The sequence below is a fragment of the Mercenaria mercenaria genome, chromosome 1, assembly GCF_021730395.1.
Source record: "Mercenaria mercenaria strain notata chromosome 1, MADL_Memer_1, whole genome shotgun sequence".
Classification (NCBI taxonomy): Eukaryota; Metazoa; Mollusca; class Bivalvia; order Venerida; family Veneridae; genus Mercenaria; species Mercenaria mercenaria.
The window spans coordinates 40,045,082-40,065,913 of NC_069361.1; the positions used below are offsets into that span (position 1 = coordinate 40,045,082).

Here is a 20,832-nt window from a genome sequence, read left to right on the forward strand (position 1 = left end):
AAAAATTAATTTGTATATTAAGGTAGTGGACCCGTACTTCCTAATCGGCAATTCCCGTGCAACTGCGTTTTCTCGTATGAAATTTAGGCATCCTTCGGCTATAACAGAAAATTATTATACAGACGGAGGATGCCCTAATCGCATACAAAAATTACGGAAACAAACGGAAAATTTGTTATATAGAATAACAAAATCTGAAATACTGTTAAAAATGGCGTTAAACCCAAAACAAACAAAGAAAAATAACAAAATTATGACAGTTTTATTTCGTGTTGAGAAAGGGATTGTTCTCCTTTAATAGTGTATGCAATGTAATTTAACGTTGAACATAATTTATGGATGATCTTGGTTTAATTACTATTTCTTTTAATCCTTTACCAATGTATTTACATGTATATATATGTATGTATGTGTTCTTTATGTCTTTGTAAAGCACTTTTGAACGCACATATTTTGTATGAAAAGAGTGCTATATGGGGTATAATAATAATAATAATAATAATAATAATAATAAAATGCCGATTGTCATTATGGGTCAACTGCCGTTCGTATTTTACTGTTACTTTGGCCTGTTGTAGAGATATAAATTTCACCGCCGGGGTTGTTATTCAGATTTTAGTATAAAAGTATCGTGAAATTTACGGGAAACCTTTCTTCATGATGTGTCTGTAAGTTGAGTTATTATTCTGGCGTAGACGCAATTAATCGCATCTCAATTTATAACATTGAGTTTTTGGTATGTGCAATAACGCATCATTTTATAGACTTTTTTTCATGCAGTATAAAATTATTGGCACAGTAAAACGTTCTCTTAGCAATAAATAAAATATGATATTTCGGGAACAAAGTGCTAGACTAAGTACAGTTTTTTGGCCGATGAAAACGATAGTAAACCTAACAAAACAGACGATTTTTCAAAACATTATGTATTTAAAGTTTATAACATTTCCTCTTGTATTATTAGGTAAACGCATGAGCCTCACAAAAGCAAGATAAGATAAGTTCTACTTGATATTGACCGGTTATGATTTCTTCAGATATGGTGTGGAATGAATTTAATTTTGGCAGACGGTAATATTGTAGAACTGGCACTCCAGCAGTAGATAACCTTTAAACTCTTACGTATTAAACAAATGAGTCGCACAATGAGAAAACCAACATATTGCATTTGCGATCAGCATGGATCCAGACCAGCCTACGCATCCGCTCAGTCTGGTCAGGATCCATGCTGGTCGCTAACGGTTTCTCTTATTGCAATAGGCTTTGGAAGCGAACAGCATGGATCCTATCCAGACTGCGCGGATGCGCGGGCTGGTCTGGATCCATGCTGGTCGCAAATGCACTATGTTGGTTTTCTCATGGTGCGGCTCACATATTATCCATTACCATTATGTGTTTTAAGTTTGATTTAATTCTAATTTAACTGCATGCTCAGAAACATGATTTCGTGTTCAGAAATATTCTCCAAATAATACAGCAAATTTGGTAAATCAAGAAAGGTCGTTATTTTTTCTAATTAAAATATGTTTATGCCATTGAATATTATAAATTTTTATTCACGTTTACAAAATGTATATTCCAATGAAGGGAAAACAAGTCAATAGATAATGGTTTTTGTCTCGGTATTTCATGTTTTCAGTCGATACATTTGCTTACATTATGTTGATTTCCCTTTTCTTTTGAAAGTCTAGTTCAGGATAAAAATGTTACTTTTTTAGTTATAAGAATAGATTGCAGTCGGTGATTCTTTACATTAAATATTCTTTTATTTTTCATTCAAACATACGACAGTATTCAGCTTAAGCCTATGGTAATATGAATCACATGAGGTCATACGCCCCTTCATACCCTGTAATGATCATGTGTTACTTATATTACGAAGTTGTATCATCAGTCTAATTTGCATGAATTAAAGAATGACAGTCTTAACTATACACGTTAAAGCTACGAAGGATATAAAATAGATTAAAAAAGAACTGTTCAATTATGCGAGTACGTCCGCTGATAACCTTCAGTTTAGCAAATTACGAAATCTCTCCGCACCCAAAATAATCAGGAATCAAATTCAATAAAAGGCACATGTTTATCAACGGATAGTTCTGTTTCGTTCAGGATAATTATTGTTACATTGCTCTGGAGGTTCTCTGGGGTCTGCAGCTTACTGGATGCGCCTTTGATTGTTCGAAGTTATCTAAATAATCGTACCTGGTATCTCGCAACAACATGGTATCTGCTTTATAGTGCAAGTGTCGTGTTTTCTGCCGCAAGGGTATTTGATACAATAACATTAATATTAGATTTTTACGGAAAACGCTTTCCAAGTTTACGAGGGTCTTTAACTACTAGTAGGAAATATATGCTTCTGTGGCAGAAGAACAAGGTTGCTATTTTATACGATATTTTAAAGATCCATTACTAAGGGAAAGTGAGTTGGCAATTTTTTTCATAGCCAGTGCATAGACTTCTGCAAGACACTAAATAATGAAGACTGGCAGGTCAAAATTTACAGAAGGTCTTTGGAACTCAAAGAAATGTATGTGTATTATGTTGAAATTTCAATGAATCGACAAAATGACCCCCCAGGTCTTTTTAACTTTCTTCATACTTCATAGAAAAATAATTGTACATATACTGCGATTTATTTCGAATTTCTACATACCAACTTTCATTTTCCAATAAAATGAAATAGTTTCTGTGCTTTTTAAAAGAAATTAAAATGTTCACTTTCCTTAGTATTGGACCTTTAACATTCTCATTACTCTGTTACATCAGTTTTCATAAAACGATAAAGCATTATGAACTCCGTGGACGAAGCGTCACCTTATGAGAAACGTAGCGTCCGTGAGAGCTTACTGTCGCCGTCAAATAATGACGTCACCCAGATTGAAATATCTGTATATTTAGGGACGTGTAAGAAAATGAGCAGAGCGAATGAAATAGACAAACAATTAATAGCCTTAAGTTTAGATTCTCATGTTAACAGAATTCGGTACGATCTTAGATTTATATTCAATTTGTATTTACTTAATTACACGAGAAAATGCAGATGCATACACCGGAAACGGACAAATTGTTTGAGGTTTACGTAGGTTTAATATATGTTTAAGAAAAGCACGTGCATTGAATAAAGCGTCTGTTTTCCCGCTTTTAATTGCATTGGATTTAACGAATCAAAGAAACATTAACTTTATAAAGTTTTGTTATTTCTAATTACCATTAAAACTAAGTGAGACAGAAATGATTTTCAGCGTTCACTAAACACAAATACCTACATTTGATAAATTTTAAATGATACTAGTCTAATGTATTAATAGATATAACCACGTGGTTCATGCGTCACACAGATATAAATGATTAAAGTTTCAGTCACTTGTACTTATTTTTATTTGATCCTTAGTTTCGGGATACGACTTTAGCAACAAGAATGATTGCAGTTGAAAAAAGGCTTACATCGAGTCATAATTGAAACACTATATTACTAGATAACTGAAGGTAACCAGTTGCATTTTTAGGTGAAAAAAAGTTAATTATTAGAGCCGAGTGTGTATATTTATTTTAGCTCGGCTTGCAGGTGCCAGTGAAAATCAATGTTACTATAATTACATAATATAGCAGATGATTCAGCTGCGGAAATAATGTAAAAGTATGATAAAAGAAATTTTATGTAATAACTGCCACTAGATAAGTCTATTCATTGCCACGGTGTGTTTATACCAGATTAGACGTTGGCGTATGGTTTGCAGTTTGATACTTGTGTCTCTTGACTTATTACGTCTGATGATGTTTTCTTTGTTCCGTCTGCTGCTGAGATTACATGAATACTAGTATATGGTTCATATTTTATAATAATTTTCAAAAGCAGTCTATGTTTTGCATACATACATACATACATACATACATACATGTACTGTGCGAATGCGTTAGGTCTTCACCCGATGAGGATATTTTAGCCAAGTTTCAACCTCGCGTCGTTTTCCCTCTAAATGTATGTTACCACATGACACAAATATTCTTGACGTGTAAAGAAATAGTCCCATATTTATTTTTTGGTTTTGTGTGAGCAACTGAGGACTACTGTTTTAAACAACAAAAACAAGCAGCCATGGATTCTGAAATAATTATAAACTTTATATTCACATTCGAGATATTCGGATCACTCCGCTCTAGGGTTAGGGTTAAGGATTAGGATAAGGGTTTAGGGTTAGGGTTAGGGTTGATAAATTCTTGTCTTGAACCAATACACAGAACGGTCTATGCACAATGAAATGTTGATTCTTAAGGTATATCGGTTAAAATATCACTCAATAAGCACTGGCTCTCAGTCCTTTCAGGGCTTTGATATTATCTAAACTGTCTGCTAGCAGGGCTGTTGTTATGCGTAAGGTTTGGTGCGCCAAACGCGGCTGAAGGCTTTCATTTCGAAGAGACTGCATTCTTGGCACGTGTCTATTCCTATATGAGTTTCGTCCTTATCTTGTTCAGTTTCGATTGTTTTGGAGATGACAAGTATTTCGTCACGTTTATTTCTTTAAAATGTAATGAGTCTACTTTTCACTGCGACCACACATAATCTAGCTTTCAATTCAAGGATCAGCTTCAGAGACCAACAAATCATAAAACAACTTCAGTTGTGCAAAGCTTTGTACGATGTATTGTTTTTGTACTGAAATTGATTTTAATTGCAAAATAAAATTGGTTGTTATCAACAGTCGGTATATATTTGATATATCTAATTTTCTAGGAGAACAATTATTACTTAAAATTAGTTTCTAATTAAACATTCATGAAATCTGAAGTGTTATTTCCTTAATTACTCATTCGAATTTTGTCTAATGATTTATTATATCTATAGAAATGATTACCGCAGCTGAAACTCATTCTCTCCTTAGCGCAATTACACGAAGTATATTTTCCAAATTAAGTCCATTCAATTCCCTGACTTTTTTTATCATAAATAATGTGATTATAGGGTACGTATTTTATAACAGAAATAGAATCTATTTTGACACAAACATGAATATTGAAACCGTTTCACTTAACGAATATTCAGTTGACTTGACTGCTGTTTTAAAAGCATTTGATTAAGTGAAGAAAAAAGATGTTCTCCTTGGTGTTACAGGGAATTGTTACTTCAGCTATGTATAATTTCGGAATATCGTATGGTTCATGCAACACTAATATTCGCAGTTGAATGTAACAATGTCCTTGTGAATGGCAGAATGTGCTTATGCCGCATATTATCAATAGCATTTTAAATGTTGCTACCATCCCTGAAGATTAAGTAAGTGTTCTACTTTCGTGAACAATCTGACCGACATACAGCGGAGATAAAATCCGTACTTATTATCATTAATTAAGCTAAATTGGCTGTATAAATACATTTGAATTAGCTTGTTACATCGCCGGGTATTCGTTCTGTGCTCTTTTGCCTTACCGCGTTCAGCTGGTACTAATTTGTAGTAATTGTTGATAATTAAGTAATAACAAAACAGGTATAAGAAAACACGTTTTATGTACCATTTATTTTGTGATTCGTATATTGTGGCAACACTTTTACTTTCTTTGCAAATCATGTCTGCCTTTTGTCATGGCACGCATTATATGACGTCACAATTGCCACTCATCATGTATTACATATTCCTCGTTTATAAATTTAGTAATATCAAAACCGGAAGTGCCTAGTCGTATATCTCGAAATTCAAATAGCTTATCTTATTTCTTAGATTGACTTTGAACATAGTAAATCGAAAACAAATAATTATGTTTATGTCCTTTAGATCTATAATGCATTTTTCCATGCATAATTGAAATTTTTTCACATTCAAGCTTCTGTAGAAACAAAATTTAATGTTCAGTTAACATTATAAGATTCTTTCACTGGTTGTAGGTGCAGATGGGAATTTCCGGTCTCGAGGGTAACTGTTTAGGCGGTAACGGGTTCTACGAGTTACCGCCTAAACATTACCCGAGAGCCAGATATTCCCATCTGCAACCTTAAACCAGTGACAGAATTATTTTCTTGCATCCGATATCAGATATTAATATAAAATTAAAAGCAGTCGAACGGCTTTCTTTTTAGAACTATTTCTTATAGCAGCGTATTTAAACAAAGCGCGGGAAATCAACGTCCGTAAACAGGAAAGACGTCATGACGTTTCAAAGACAAATAACAATGCTTAGTTCCGGTTTTGTGTTATCAGTTGCAGCGTAACGTTATGAATTTTTGATAAAATAACGTGTTTTGAATCGAGAAATATACTATCAGGAACAAAGAGGAACTGTCAAGGTACTGGATTTTTATTCCATTTTTCGAAATAAAATATAAATAACTACATAAATCTTCTACATATATGTAGTTCGTAATACGTCATTTAAAGCACGAGAGTCATCTTACACCCCGGGGTGTAAGATGGATTTTTCCAGCACCGGTAAAAATACCGGAAATCCCCGTCTGGTATGCAAGAAAACATTTTTTTCCATCATGTGAACAGGACTTGACCCACAAGCGATATCATAGCCATGAATACAAACCTGGCCGTCTGAAAACAAATGAAAAAAGTTCTCCCAATTTCATACGAGGAATTGTGCTAATTTCAGAAATAGTGAAAAGTTTATTTAGTTTGGTCATCAAGCGTATGCGTACCGTTTGGAATCGATTGATTCAATGCATAGTTTCGCGTATGTGCGGACTCTTAACTAGAGTCACAGTTAAATACTTTCGTTTAAGTTAAATGCTTGCACTTGGTGTCAACAACTAATATTTGGAGATCACCTCATAATGTAGTTAGTCTTAATGCATCTAATCCTCTTGCAAATTCATTATTTCTTTTTCAATCAGAGGTCCAAATAAAAACTATTAAAACCACTTGATTAATTTTATCTTGCAGCTTCGCTGTGATGTTTTTAATATTTACATATTTTATATATTCTTAAGGAAACTATCCCCGACTATTGAATAAAGTCCGGTTTTATTAGCCCGGTAAAGTATGGTAAATCGATATATATTGCATTTTATGGCACGTTTTCTTGCATACTTCACAAATCCTTGTGGTAATATAGCCTCAAGCGGTAATATTACATACTTTAAACGGTTATTAACTATACCAATGAAATGTGTCGCTCGGATTCAATACAAGCGAGAAAAGAATTCGATTTCTGCACTATTGTGAAACCATTTTTGTGGCTTGAAATGGATTTTTATATCCATTTAACTTTTAACAAGTGGTTTAAATTGACTGCAATTATAAGACATATGCATCTCTTGCATACGAAATTTTATTGTTTGACCCCCGTTAAACCTAAGCATCATTGTTAACACCATAAAGCATACAGACATTCCGATCCTTAAAACAAAATTGCCAATTGTTATGACATCGTACTTCCGGAAGGTATACTGATGTTGCTACCACCACCATAAATGATCCTGTAGGCAGATGAACAATTAAAATACTTAATTTCATGTCATCTTGTAAGAATTTCTAGTTATCTCACTGATTTTTTTCCACAACTCGTAAAATTTGGTGTTTTGAATAATTTTTGGGTGATCAAAAGTACAAAAATGTACATAATTTATATACTGTGAAATTATATATATATTATATATATACGGGGGTTTCCTTTGCTACCTGTTTTGTATGAGATCGTTGATTCTCCGTGACAGATTGAAATACTGTAAATAGCAATATGTGTTTTTTCAGTTAAGTTTGCTTTATCATCGGATCTGTTATTGGTGAGCTAATGATGTCATTCGGATATCACTGATTGTTGTTTTTTGGCTCTTTCTATTTTAGTCAACCTAGAATGATTCCGTTCCTCTTTTATCTTTTTCATCGGGTCTTTAATGACGTTTCAAAGGAAGCAAATTTGCTTTTTGCATACAAATCAATAATTAAAGACATAAACCTGTCAGTAATTAACAATAATAATGTTTCAAAAGCGATTTATTATCTTTATGTACGGCAAATAAAAGCAAAACATCTGTTTATTCAACTGCACAGCTGTACTAAATGTTTGAATTAGTTTTGGTACAAAGTTTGATGTAATTGGCGTATATATTTAGACTGGAATAATGTTTTATGCGCTGCTGTGGTTTTATAGGTGTAGGAAGACTGCGGTTTTGGAGTGTGACTATCCCTGTTGAATAGGCTTGCTTTTTGTCCACTTCCCCAACACCCCACCCATTTATCTACCCCTTACCCATTTTTGTATTTGTATGTAATGGAGGATACTCGAAGGGGTGAATTGACATTTTTTGTTTTTATTTCACGTAAATTCGTCATACTTTCCTTTATCAGATGCCAAAAAGATTAATTTATAATTTCAAATATAAAACCTTTATTTGATGAATTTCCAGGATAAACAGCAAAAATTTTATGTGTTTAGAATTATAATAACACTCTTCTGGAAAGAACAACCAAGCCGTAAGTTTAGTCACGGTACTTTCTGGACCATCAGCTTAGCATTTGATTTCCTAAATCTCAATAATTATAATGTGGTCATCCAAGGCTCTAGAAGGAGAGTTAATGCGAGTTATATTGCTTTAATGTAACTAAATATACGGATGATTTCCACTAGATAAATATAACGGATTTTGACTGGCAGGCCTAATTATTTGTGAATAAGTATCAATAATGTTCAAAAGTACATTATATTCTAATAGGTAATCTGACTTAAATGAAACATACAAAAGCTTTGGAGTTGTTGTTATTTTTGTTAGACTAAGTTTGAAATTCCTATTGGCATGCCACATACCGGTTGCATTCGTACATTGTACTTACCGATTTTTAAGTTCCAGTAGTCTAAGTTCTCAGACTTAACCTAGTTTTCTCCTGTATCATATATGCAAAAACTACTGTTCGTAAAAAGTAAATAAAGTGAAAACAATGTTTGTTTGCTATTGATTTGAACTTACTTCTCAATTTAGCAGATATAAAATACACAGTCGGGGTTTTTATTCAGATTGATCGGAAGCAATATTACAGTATCGCGAAATTTATGGGAAACTTTTCTTCCAGATCTGTCTACAAGTTTAGATATTATTCTGATGTAGACGTAATTAACTGCGTATCGCTTCATGATATCAAGTTGTAGCATTGCAATAAAGTATTAATTTGAAGATGTTCCTTCAGCTATTTATAACCTACTCTTTGCTATAAAAGATATTCATGATATTTTAGGATATAATGGATAGTTTTTTATTGCAGTGTATTGTTACAAAACGATATTAAACGCCATAAAACGAGCAAACAGTCCCTTTAAGATTATGCAGTCAGTTATATAGACGTACATTATCGACATTTTATTATTATTTAAATACTTTCGCTTAAGAAAGCCGTTTGTGGTGTAAATTAAGGTAGTTCTGGAAGTTCGCAAATTAGAATTTGATTTAACACTGATTTTTCAAAAGTTCAGAATATACTCCGAAATTCTGGCAAGTAAAAGAGTTAAAGAGTTATGTGTTTCACTTTTATAGACTGATGTGAAAAATCGTAATTGGAGTCTATGGGAAAATCACATTCGCGAAAAGACCTTTTACTAATCAGATTTTAATGAAACTGTTCACAATCTTAAATCAACATACTGTCCATTTTATGGCAAAGCACAGTTCCATGTACTTATTTTGTGAGATATTTGCCGATGATTTAAGATATCCGCATTTCAAATTAATTAGAACGCGTCATTTGGATTTTATTCTTTCGTCAGTATTTTTGTTATTACTTTTGATCTTAAGAAGTTGCGTTTTATAAATGGGCGTTGGGGCATGAACAATTTTTAATTGTAGATTACCTCCGTTGCATTTGACGTACATTTGGGGACATAATATTCAGCTTCTCCTCCCCCGTCTCCCCCTTTCAAATTATTAGTATGGTAAATAATGCTTGTCAACAACTGGGCCTATGTGCCTAATCGGTAGCTACGCAACTAGATACTCTTTACATACATGTATGGCTCATCTGACCTAAATAGAAGCAGGAATGTTTGATACAAATTTACCTTTATCATAACTAAATGTGTTTAAGGTAAATCTTTCTAGACCTAATGCAAGCTACAAAAAGTCTTTTCAGAAAGACTTGATGAATAGTAAAAATGAGAAGAAGCTAAATATCTGATTGTTATCATTTTCAAAACTAATATAATAATTCATACACATTGTTTCTGGTAGTCGTTCATGTGAATCTATTCCAATTTTAAGTCTTGTATGACTTAGATATTTCATCCGGCCTGATCTCTCCAGTACAGCTTATCATTAATACGTTGATCTCAGTAAAACAACGTCCGGATACTCCAATAATGTTGATATCATAAAACACACAGACATTCTGTTCAAAAGTAAATGTCAAATGTTATTGCAGTTCATTGTAGTAAAGCAATTTCGAAAGATGCAGCCATAAATGAACTCATTTTGTGACCAACATTAATGATCCATAGACAGATGAACTTTTGATATGTAGTAGCATCAAAAGACTACTTAATTTTATCTGTCATCTAAATTTCCACACTGGGTTTTATTCACATGTTTTAACATGATCAATATTTGTATCACGTGCTACGGTGATTTACATCGTTTACTATTAGAAGCTAGTTTGTTTGTCTCTTGTTTTGCTTGATGTGACAGAAAGTATATGAATGTATGTAATGTGACTGTCCTTCAATATCAGTTTCTATTATCATTCACCATCCGTCGTCCGTCTGCCATTTTCCATGAAACGTTTTCTCTAGCATCATTCAATAGAAAAATGATTAAATCCGGCATTGATGTTTCTTGGTTGTTACTCTTTCAAAGTTGTTCATGGAAATCCAAACAAAACAGAACGAACTCTGGTTGCCATGGAAAACTTAAAGTAAACATTTTCAGAAACCATTGTCAAGAGTTTTAATAATAATACAACAGAAACGCTTTATTTTTGTGAAGCTGTACCAAACTTTTCTTATTGTTTCGATTTGTCAAGAAATATGGTCGCCGCTTGGGTGTGGCAATTCTCCTTGTATGTATGTAGTAAGAACTTTAAAAAACGTCTTGTCAAGTAACAACTGATACCCGATTTTAAAACAGATTTACACTAATGTTTCTTTGGAGACTCTGAACTAAGATTTTTCAAATTATTCCAATTCATTGAAAACAAAGCCATCAGAGTTAAAAAAAATATCTTGCTTTATGCAAAACCATTCTCCGATAAAATAGGGTTATAATAACAGTAGCTTGATCTTGGATGCAGTATTCGGCTCGAGTGGATTTTGCTAGATCGGATCTCACGAGGCGCGCAAGCGCCGAGTGTGATCCGACTTTGCAAAATCCACGAGAGCCGAATACAAAGTCCCAGATCCAGCTACTGTTATAATGACCCTTTTATTATATACCTTTACCATTTTGATTCTTGTTTTGTTCTTGAACGAAATCTTCAATGCTTATCGATATTAAATGGAACTTAGTGAAGTTTTTATGTGCGCTATTTCACGGTGCCTATACCACGTGACTTTTATGGCTATGTGTGGGTATAAAAAACATAAACAGCCGTCGATTCAAGGAACATTTTTCATGATAACTTTCTTCATCCTGCACCAATTTTATTCAAATAAAGACGAGGGCCCGGCCATTAGAAAGATACAATCACGGCCCATCAGTTTGAGAAGAATAAATTCGTATTTTTGTCGAAAAGTGCAACCGCACATTTTTCAGTCAGATTGCCGACGTGCTATGTGTGGGTGCATTCTGTTAAAATCGTTTATAAAACTCTTAAAAATGCGTTCAGCGACAGGGCAAATGGAACCGAGAATGTAATTTTACCTTGTTTGACAGTTGCAAAATGATCGTTAAGAAATATAGCGTATTCCTCTCGTTTTTTAAATAAATAAAAACATGCTAGGTGTGGGTGCGGCTAAATTTATGCTATGTGTGGGAGTAAACTCATGAAAATGATACCGTTGCATGAGATACTTGCACTAAGTGAGTTTTAACTTACTCGTGTTACATTCATAGAAGAAATGAGTATCCATCTAGCATAACTGATCTTTTTTATTTTTATTTAGAAAGTCGCTGTGTTATAGAGAATAGCGCGTCAGATTCATTGTTATTATTGATTACGAGCGCGTGTTACCAAACATCTTTGTAGGGATAACGCATGTTTTTTCGTGTTATAACATCTGCAGAAATCCGAGGGATGCGATTGGTTGGTACCCGAGCCCGTAAGAGCGAAGGTACCAACGATTCCCACGGGATTCTGAAGATGTTATAACACGAAAGGAATATGCGCTAACGTTATTCTAGCATAAAACCCGTTAAAATGAATATATTGTTCCTCAACGTCATTGAATTTCCATGAAATGCGCGGTAAAGTCTACGTTGTTTTGTCACGTTGACATCATTTCATTTTGAATTATCCGTTTTGAGGCTTTAATCAGGTAATGCGTTTACGCTCTGCCATGGAACGTGCATATATAAAAAGGTGTTATAACAGCACGTGAGCGCGAGAATCTCTCTGTTAACACACGTTTTCTCTCCTGTTAAAACACCCCCGAAAAGTGACAATAACAGCAGTTTTATGCTAGAATAAACGTTAAAACTCTGATATATGTTTGAAGTAAAATTTATGAAAAAGTTATTTCCAATCTCCTTCAGTTGTGTTGAAGTGGGTTTTTTTTATCTTGATGCATAAACAACGTTTTTCATAAACACGCAATTGAATCAGTGTTCCTAAGGTAGTTTTAAAGGGCAGTATTTGTGACAATATACTAGTAGTGTAGAGCATAGATCGTAGCCTTGGATGCTGCTCCATTGTAAATTCCACTGCTCACCTAGTTCGTGGTTAGTTTCAGCTAAAATTGTATTTATTGTAGCTTTGCGCTATACGTTTGAAACAACACAAATTACTACTACTACAGGGTTGTAGTTCAAACCACTTTTCAAGCATAAAGAAAGGGCTTCAATCCCTCGAACGAAAGTAAAGTACTTGCGGTAGTACATGTAAAAAGCTGCTATTAAATTCATACCACACACATAACACATGGAGTCATTTCATCAGAGTCGCTAACCTATTTAAGAAATAATATATCTCATCCAGTGATTTGTCGCTGAATAAATCATTGTTTGCAATTCAGATGCAAAGGAATTATATCACGAGGGCGCAGTCTTGTTAGAATGAATGTAGCGCGTCTATCGCTAAAAGTACAGCCAAATAATTTTAAAGAAACACTTAATCAATTACATTTCTTGATAATTAAAATTTCAGTTTGTGATTTTAGAAGAGTTCGTCCAAGGTCTGTTGTGAGATAATATCTGTCATAGCTTTTGTTTTTTGTGTTGGTTTTGTAAGCGCCTACATTCATTCTAACAAGACCATTGCAGAAAATAAGGCTCCAAAGAAATTATCAAACAAATTAAGAATAAAATTGTTTGTAATGAAGTGGGTGAACTGTCCAAGGAACTTCTCTTAAAATTATCTAACAGACATAATTTTACCAATATTTTGATTGTCTTCTACTTTGTTAGTGATAAAGGACGCTCCATTATACTTATCTACTGTGACCTGCCTCCTTGGGCGAGTGGTTAAGGTCGCTGACTTCAAACCACTGTAACCTCTCATTGATAGAGGACCGTAGGTTCGAGCCCCAGCTACCGACTATGTCTCCATATGTGAGAAAGTATGCAGTTGCTTACGGAGGATGGGAGTCTAGTATACTGGTACTTCCCAGGAACGATGGTTAGGTGAACTGCCCGCCTCATATGACTCCGACTGTTGAAAAAAGGGCGTTGAAATCAAACGAACAAACAAACAAACTTACTGCATCACAACATACATGTCAATCCTAATATTAGTTATATTCACAGACGATATTTTGAACATCGTTTATATACAAAATATTTTCAATAGTAAAATGGGTAAGTCAGGCAAGTAAACTCTCCATGCAATATGATTCACCTTGTTGTTTGGCACGGAAGAGTTCACCATATTGTCTTACCTTTTTACTGTTTCTGTATATAAACTTTTGTCAAAATATCATTCTTAACTATGTGTTTATATTTTCGTGTGAACAGTTAAGACGCAATACTGACGTACAGTGAGTTAATAACGACTCTGATGAAATGACTCTATGCGTTATGTGTGTGGTATTAATTTAATAGCAGTTTTTTTACATGCACTATCGAAGGTACTTTACTTTCGTTGGAGGGATTGAAGCCCTTTCTTTATGCTTAAAAAGAAGGTGTTTGAACTACAACCCTGTAATAGTAGTAATTTGTGTTGTTTCACACGTATAGCGCAAAGCTACAATATATACCATTTTAGCTGCAACTAACCACGAACTAGGTGAGCAGTGGAATTTACAATGGAGCAGCATCCAAGGCTACGATCTATGCTCTACACTATAATGTCACAAATACTACCCTTTAAAACTACCTTAGGGACACTTCAATTGCGTGTTTATGAAAAACGTTGTTTATGCATCAAGATAAAAAAAAACAGCACTTTAATACAACTGAAGGAGATTGGAAATAATGTTTTCATCAATTTTATTTCAAACATATAACCGAGTGTTAACGTTTAAATAATTATGTTTGATAACACGCGCTCGTAATCAATAATAACAATGAATCTGACGCGCTATTCTCTATAACACAGCGACTTTCTAAAAAAAAATAAAAAAGATCAGTTATGCTAGATGGATACTCATTTCTATGAACGTAACACGAGTAAGTTAAAACTCACTTCGTGCAAGTATCTCAAGCAACGGTATCATTTTTATGAGTTTACTCCCACACATAGCATAAATTTAGCGGCACCCACACATAGCATGTTTTTATTTATTTAAAAACCGAGAGGAATACGCTATATTTCTTAACGATCATTTTGCAACTGTCAAACAAGGTAAAATTACATTCTCGGTTCCATTTGCACTGTCGCTGAACGCATTTTTAAGAGTTTTATAAACGATTTTAACAGAATGCACCCACGCATAGCACGTCGGCAATCTGACTGAAAAATGTGCGGTTGCACTTTTCGACAAAAATACGAATTTATTCTTCTCAAACTGATGGGCCGTGATTGTATCTTTCTTATGGCCGGGCCCTCGTCTTCATTTGAATAAAATTGGTGCAGGATTAAGAAAGTTATTATGAAAAATGTTCCTTGAATCGACGGCTGTTTATGTTTTTTATACCCACGCATAGCCATAAAAGTCACGTGGGATAGGCACCGTGTATTTATAGAACTGAATTAATAAAAATAGTCCGGCAGTATACAATACGGAAGGTACAATACGGAATTTAAAAGGTACAATACGGAATTTTTGTCTGTCTGTTCATATTTAATTGTGAAATACAAGCCGTTTTTTTACAGAATTTATATAGGTATATAATAAACTTAAATATTCCTTGAGTTACTGTCCACCAAATAATTCTGCTCTATCAGAATATGACCACCAGAGCTAAAAATAGAAACATCTTCAAACGTCATTTCTTCCTAAGCCACTGGTCAAGCTTCATAGAAACGCTCTTAAATATGCAGGCGTTAGACATTTGGCAAAACATTCGTCTGGACGCTGTGTACCGAAATTGTTACTAATTTCAGCTGTGAAACTCTGGTGAGCGATTTAGGGTCATCGTGGCCGTCTTGTTTTATCTAACCAACATATTCTGTAACAACGGAGAAGCTATTGTCACTCTAACACTATTGATTGTTGCTTTCTGATATTTTCTTTTAATTAACCAAGAATATTCCTTTTCTCATTTATCGTTTATATCTGATCATTTATCTCTTTTCAAAGCAAGCAAATATGCTTTTTGCATACATATCGATAATAAGATATATTAACCTGTCAGTAATTTGCCACAAAATGTTCTTTAAATACAACGTGGTTAAAAACATATGTTTTTTTTCACATGCGCAGCTGAACTAAAATACAAGATGCGTATATCATTTGGATGAGAAATATTAGTTTCTGAGTTTAAGAAACGGAAATGGTTTTATAACGACGTTTGAATACCTGATTAAATTGTTTTTGCAACTTTTATTTTGACTGCAGAAATATAAAATATGCCTGGCTGATGTCTTACCAGGATATAACATTGTTCTTGAATACTACATAAAACTAGCGATTAATTGCAAGCGTTGTATAATATCAGTGGTGGTTATTTTCTCATCAGCTGTTTTATTCATTTCAACAAATTGTTTTTTAAAAGCTTAAGTTTTAGAGTCTAATTAAGAACTGACAATTTGTATGTAATATATCAATATTATATTAGATACCCAGGCATATTACATCATTTAATGTCGTTGTTTATAGTCAATAAAATGAGAAAAATATCAATTTTCAATTAAACGGATGCGTTTGATTTGGTCATGAAAAAGGAAAAAGAGTATTACATTCGTATTAAATTATGTATAGCCATTTAATATCCTGTCTTCAAGCTTTAAGTAGGGAGTATTTCGTTTTAATTTCATATAATTTCGACATTCTGAGTTGCTTTTATCTTAATCGTGTTGCTACATGAGGATGCACTGTTCATGAACAGTATCTTTTTTATGCCCCGAAGGGAGGCATATTAGTTTTCAACTGTCCGTCCGTAAGTTCGTTCGTTCGTTCGTTCGTTAGTCACAACGTTAACTTTTTGCATGAAGGCACTTTACTCGCGAACCACTGCACCCATGACCTTCAAACTTCACATGCTGATAGTACTTATAGAGTATACCACCCGTACTGATTTGGGGTCACCAGGTCAAAGGTCAAGGTCACAGGGGCCAACGTTAACTTTTTGCATGAAGTCACTTTACTCGCGAACCACTTCACCCAGGACCTTCAAACTTCACATGCTGATAGTACTTATTGAGTACACCACTCCTACTGACTTTGGGTCACCAGGTCAAAGGTCAAGGTCACAGGGGCCAACGTTAACTTTTTGCATGAAGGCACTTTACTCACGAACCACTGCACCCAGGACCTTCAAACTTCACATGCTGATAGTACTTACTGAGTACACCAGTCCTACTGACTTTGGGATCACCAGGTCAAAGGTCAAGGTCACAGGGGCCAACGTTAACTTTTTGCATGAAGACACTTTACTCGCGAACCACTGCACCCAGGACCTTCAACCTTCACATGCTGATAGTACTTATTGAGTACACCAGTCCTACTGACTTTGGGGTCACCAGGGCAAAGCTCAAGGTTACAGGGGCCAACGTTAACTTTTTGCATGAAGGCACTTTACTCACGAACCACTGCATCCAGGACCTTCAACCTTCACATGTTGATAGTACTTATTGAGTACACCAGTCCTACTGACTTTGGGGTCACCAGGTCAAAGGTCAAGGTCACAGGGGCCAACGTTAACTTTTTGCATGAAGGCACTTTACTCGCGAACCACTTCAGCCAGGACCTTCAAACTTCACATGCTGATAGTACTTATTGAGTACACCATCCCTACTGACTTTGGGGATCACCAGGTCAAAGGTCAAGGCCGTGGGGCCAGTTAACGTTTTGCTATGAAGGCTTAATCGAACACTTCAGCAGGACCTTCAACTTCACAGGTGATAGTACTTATGAATACACATAACCTATGACTGTTGGGATACCACGGTCAAAGTCAAGGTGCCGTGGGGGCATTTGTCACCATTAGTGACAGCTCTTGTTAAGAGTATTAATCGTAAAACGTTCCATGCAGTGACATCATCTTGTCTCAAGGTACGAAATATTTGAAAACAATAACAGTGTGTTAGCGCATACATACGGCGCGCATAACAATATACGCATAGATCCGTACTGGAATACCAGTTTTCTGTTTTTGCTCTGTCACCGTTATTTGTGCATACGTACAGATTATCACGAGAGTTTAGATGTGATAAGCAAAGGTATTGCAAATTTTGTGAGTGTTGTTCACAAATCGAAGTTTTAGACGTTCATAAATATTGACTCTGGTAGTGTTTGGAACTCTTGCTATAATTACATTTATCTCTGCATCTGGCAAGCACTTAATTTAACTACCTTCAAAAGACAGACTTCTTTCTAAAAGTTGCCTAAAGCCGTGTTCTCGACATTGCAATTACTTGACTGATCAATTTCAAAGTTTTGACTGACAGACGCCTCAAGGGTTGTGCTGTTATGTTCGAAATTTAGAAAGTACTGTATTGATGTTCAAGGTGTGTTGCACTGATTAAATCATTTTTATCATTATTCTGTGGTCAATTTGTACAAATCTTATGTAAGACGAGGAGAAGTGTATTATACAAGTTTTGCATGTATGTAGATTCGTTTTCCTCATTTTTTTTTTTTTTTTTTTTTTTTTTTTTTTTTTTTTGTAAATTGTCACTTTTCTGTATTTGCAAAGTCTTGAAAGTATGGCTGGTGTCTCTCCTGAGGTACATGGAATAATTCAACAGAATGATCAAATATTATTCCATACTGAGTAAATATTGCACAAGGTGAAATTATTATGTTGATATTTACATATTCTTTCATCTGTCTGAATATCATTGAATTATTACATGACAAGATTATAATAAATAGAACATTGTACGGTCCTTCCACAGCATAAAACAATTATAATACAGCGATGATGAACATATATATAAAAAGAAACGGATTATATATATACAGATGACTACAACATACTTTGCTGAACCTTATATTTCACAGAAATGAATTCTTCACACGTGCGAAGAATTTGTGCGAATTCCTCACAAATTTGTTACAAATTCGGCCGAATATATCACAAATCAGAAATTCGACATATACGTTTTTACTTTAATAGGGGTTCAGATGCTTTTTGTTATGGAGTAATTTCTTACTGATACTCTCAGGATGGGGCGGAATTGCTTATAAATGCTTATCATACTATTAGATTTCTGATTATAAAGAAGAAGAATACAGTTATGGACTATATAATTACGCATCAATAATTTTAATAAATTTCATAGACTTTCCTTTTCAGAAGAAATTATTCATGCATTTAGACTGGGATAGGCTAATGATATACTTGTGGTTGTTTAAAAGAAAAATAAATGTATACACCGAAATTATATTATAATTGCTAATGTTGTTCCTAGATAAAAAAAAAATTCTGTAAAAAGCAAAACGTTCAGCACTTTCGAAGAATATTTTTGATTATGTGGACAGGTTTTGTTTGATTTAATCAGTTATTGACTGCACGGATATTTGCAGTCTAATCGAAAGTTCTGCAATAATACGTGCTATTAATATATTTTAGTACATCCTATAAAGTTAAATGTTCATTTTCTGTATTGCTTTGATTGTTATGACGAAATGACAGATTTACTGAGCAGATAACATCGAAAGTCAACTTCTGTCGTTTGATTGGAGTGCATTAAAATTTCCGCGGTATTTTACTTGGCTGAGATACTGGCTTGGTTGTTTTACTTTGTCATTAAAACGTTTAGTTTTGTAGATATTAACAGTTCAGGGTATTGTTCATTCTGTATCATACGAACACTGTTTTAAATTACCCTGTTACAGAATTTGCCTTAGACACTTCTTCCTTAGCTGGCGCTTATTTGTTGTAATTGCTGACAATTAACTAATGGCTCAGCAGGTACATGACGGTGCGTGCAGTTTATGTGCCATTAATTTGTTGCTATGCAAGCCGGAATATTCCCTACTCTCTTGTTTGTCTCTTAGAGCAATTATAGGTACTTTATACCAGTAGAACACGCATAGAAGCCTTTAACGTTACATATGTCGCTAATAGTTAAGTTCAGTCTGCAACAGTTTGTTCCGCATTTCTCTTCCGACGTGCTTATACCTTTATAACGAGTAAATAATAGAAGGTAAATAAGACACTACTTCGGTGTATTATTAGGAAAAAGTTGTAAAAATTAGCCAGATTTAACCAGTTAACAATATACTGCTCAATTTATTTGTGAATTTTTCACTCTTCCATACTTATTACCCTTATCATGCGACCAGTGTAGATCATGATCAGCCTGCACGGCCATTCAGTCAGTAATTATTTGGTAAGCAACCATGTTAACAGTTAATGGTACTGTCTAAATTGAAAGATGGACAAGTTCGTTATAGAAATCTAACAGGGTAAGGGATAAATATTGTTGAAAGCGTCCGCTAAGTATATTGTTTATTGATAATAAATTCCATCATTTGAGTAACTACACTCTATACGGTCTTTTAATTCACTTCAACATTATTTAAGTATATGAATTAATACGAAAGTCGTACATTTAAGTAAACATATTAATTTCGTCGGCAAGTGATATTGCAATTATGATAAATCATTTAATACTATTGTCATAAATGTTAATGGATCTGCAGTCTCCATGTTGACTTTTAAAAGCGAATGTCCTCCATTGTTTACTAAGTGTATCTAATCAACACTTAGTACACCTGTAAACATTGTGAACTACTTTAACGTGTTTTTATAGCCGGTATTGTCATATATCTTCCCTAAATGCGGGAAGTATCATTGATGTGTTAAATGTAGCTTCTAACTGTCATTTCCTTTTATATTTACAGATTTGTGGACTATTCATCCTCAGACTAAAAACTAAGACTTTGAAATATTAAATTCAACAATTTGGATAAAGCACATACAAGGTAAGTGTGGCTTACAAGGAAACGTTGATGTATATAATTATATATGTACTATAATAGATAGGCACTACATCAGTCGATTTAATAATTCCATTATTCTACCCTGATCAGTCGCATGAGTTAAACAGGATGAACTATTAAAATCCCAAATACATTTAGTGTGTTGATACTTGAATTTATTGGTGTACGAACACATGAAAGTTCTTTTGTGCACAAATCCGATCTACCTCGACTGCATGGCATGAGAGGATTTTCGCGTGCCTTGTTTAAAAACTTCCGTGT

The 20,832-nt window shown here is 34.2% G+C and overlaps 1 protein-coding gene across 9 annotated transcripts in view; it reads left to right on the forward strand.

Annotated features, from left to right (window-relative positions):
• Positions 1–20,832, forward strand: part of LOC123541046 (uncharacterized) — a 330,808-nt gene that overhangs the window by 191,353 nt on the left and 118,623 nt on the right. For all 9 annotated transcript variants that reach the window (XM_053544988.1, XM_053545004.1, XM_045326409.2 and 6 more), the window contains one exon: positions 20,473–20,553. The gene's annotated coding sequence lies outside the window, so the exon portion shown is untranslated. The remainder of the gene's footprint in view (positions 1–20,472; positions 20,554–20,832) is intronic.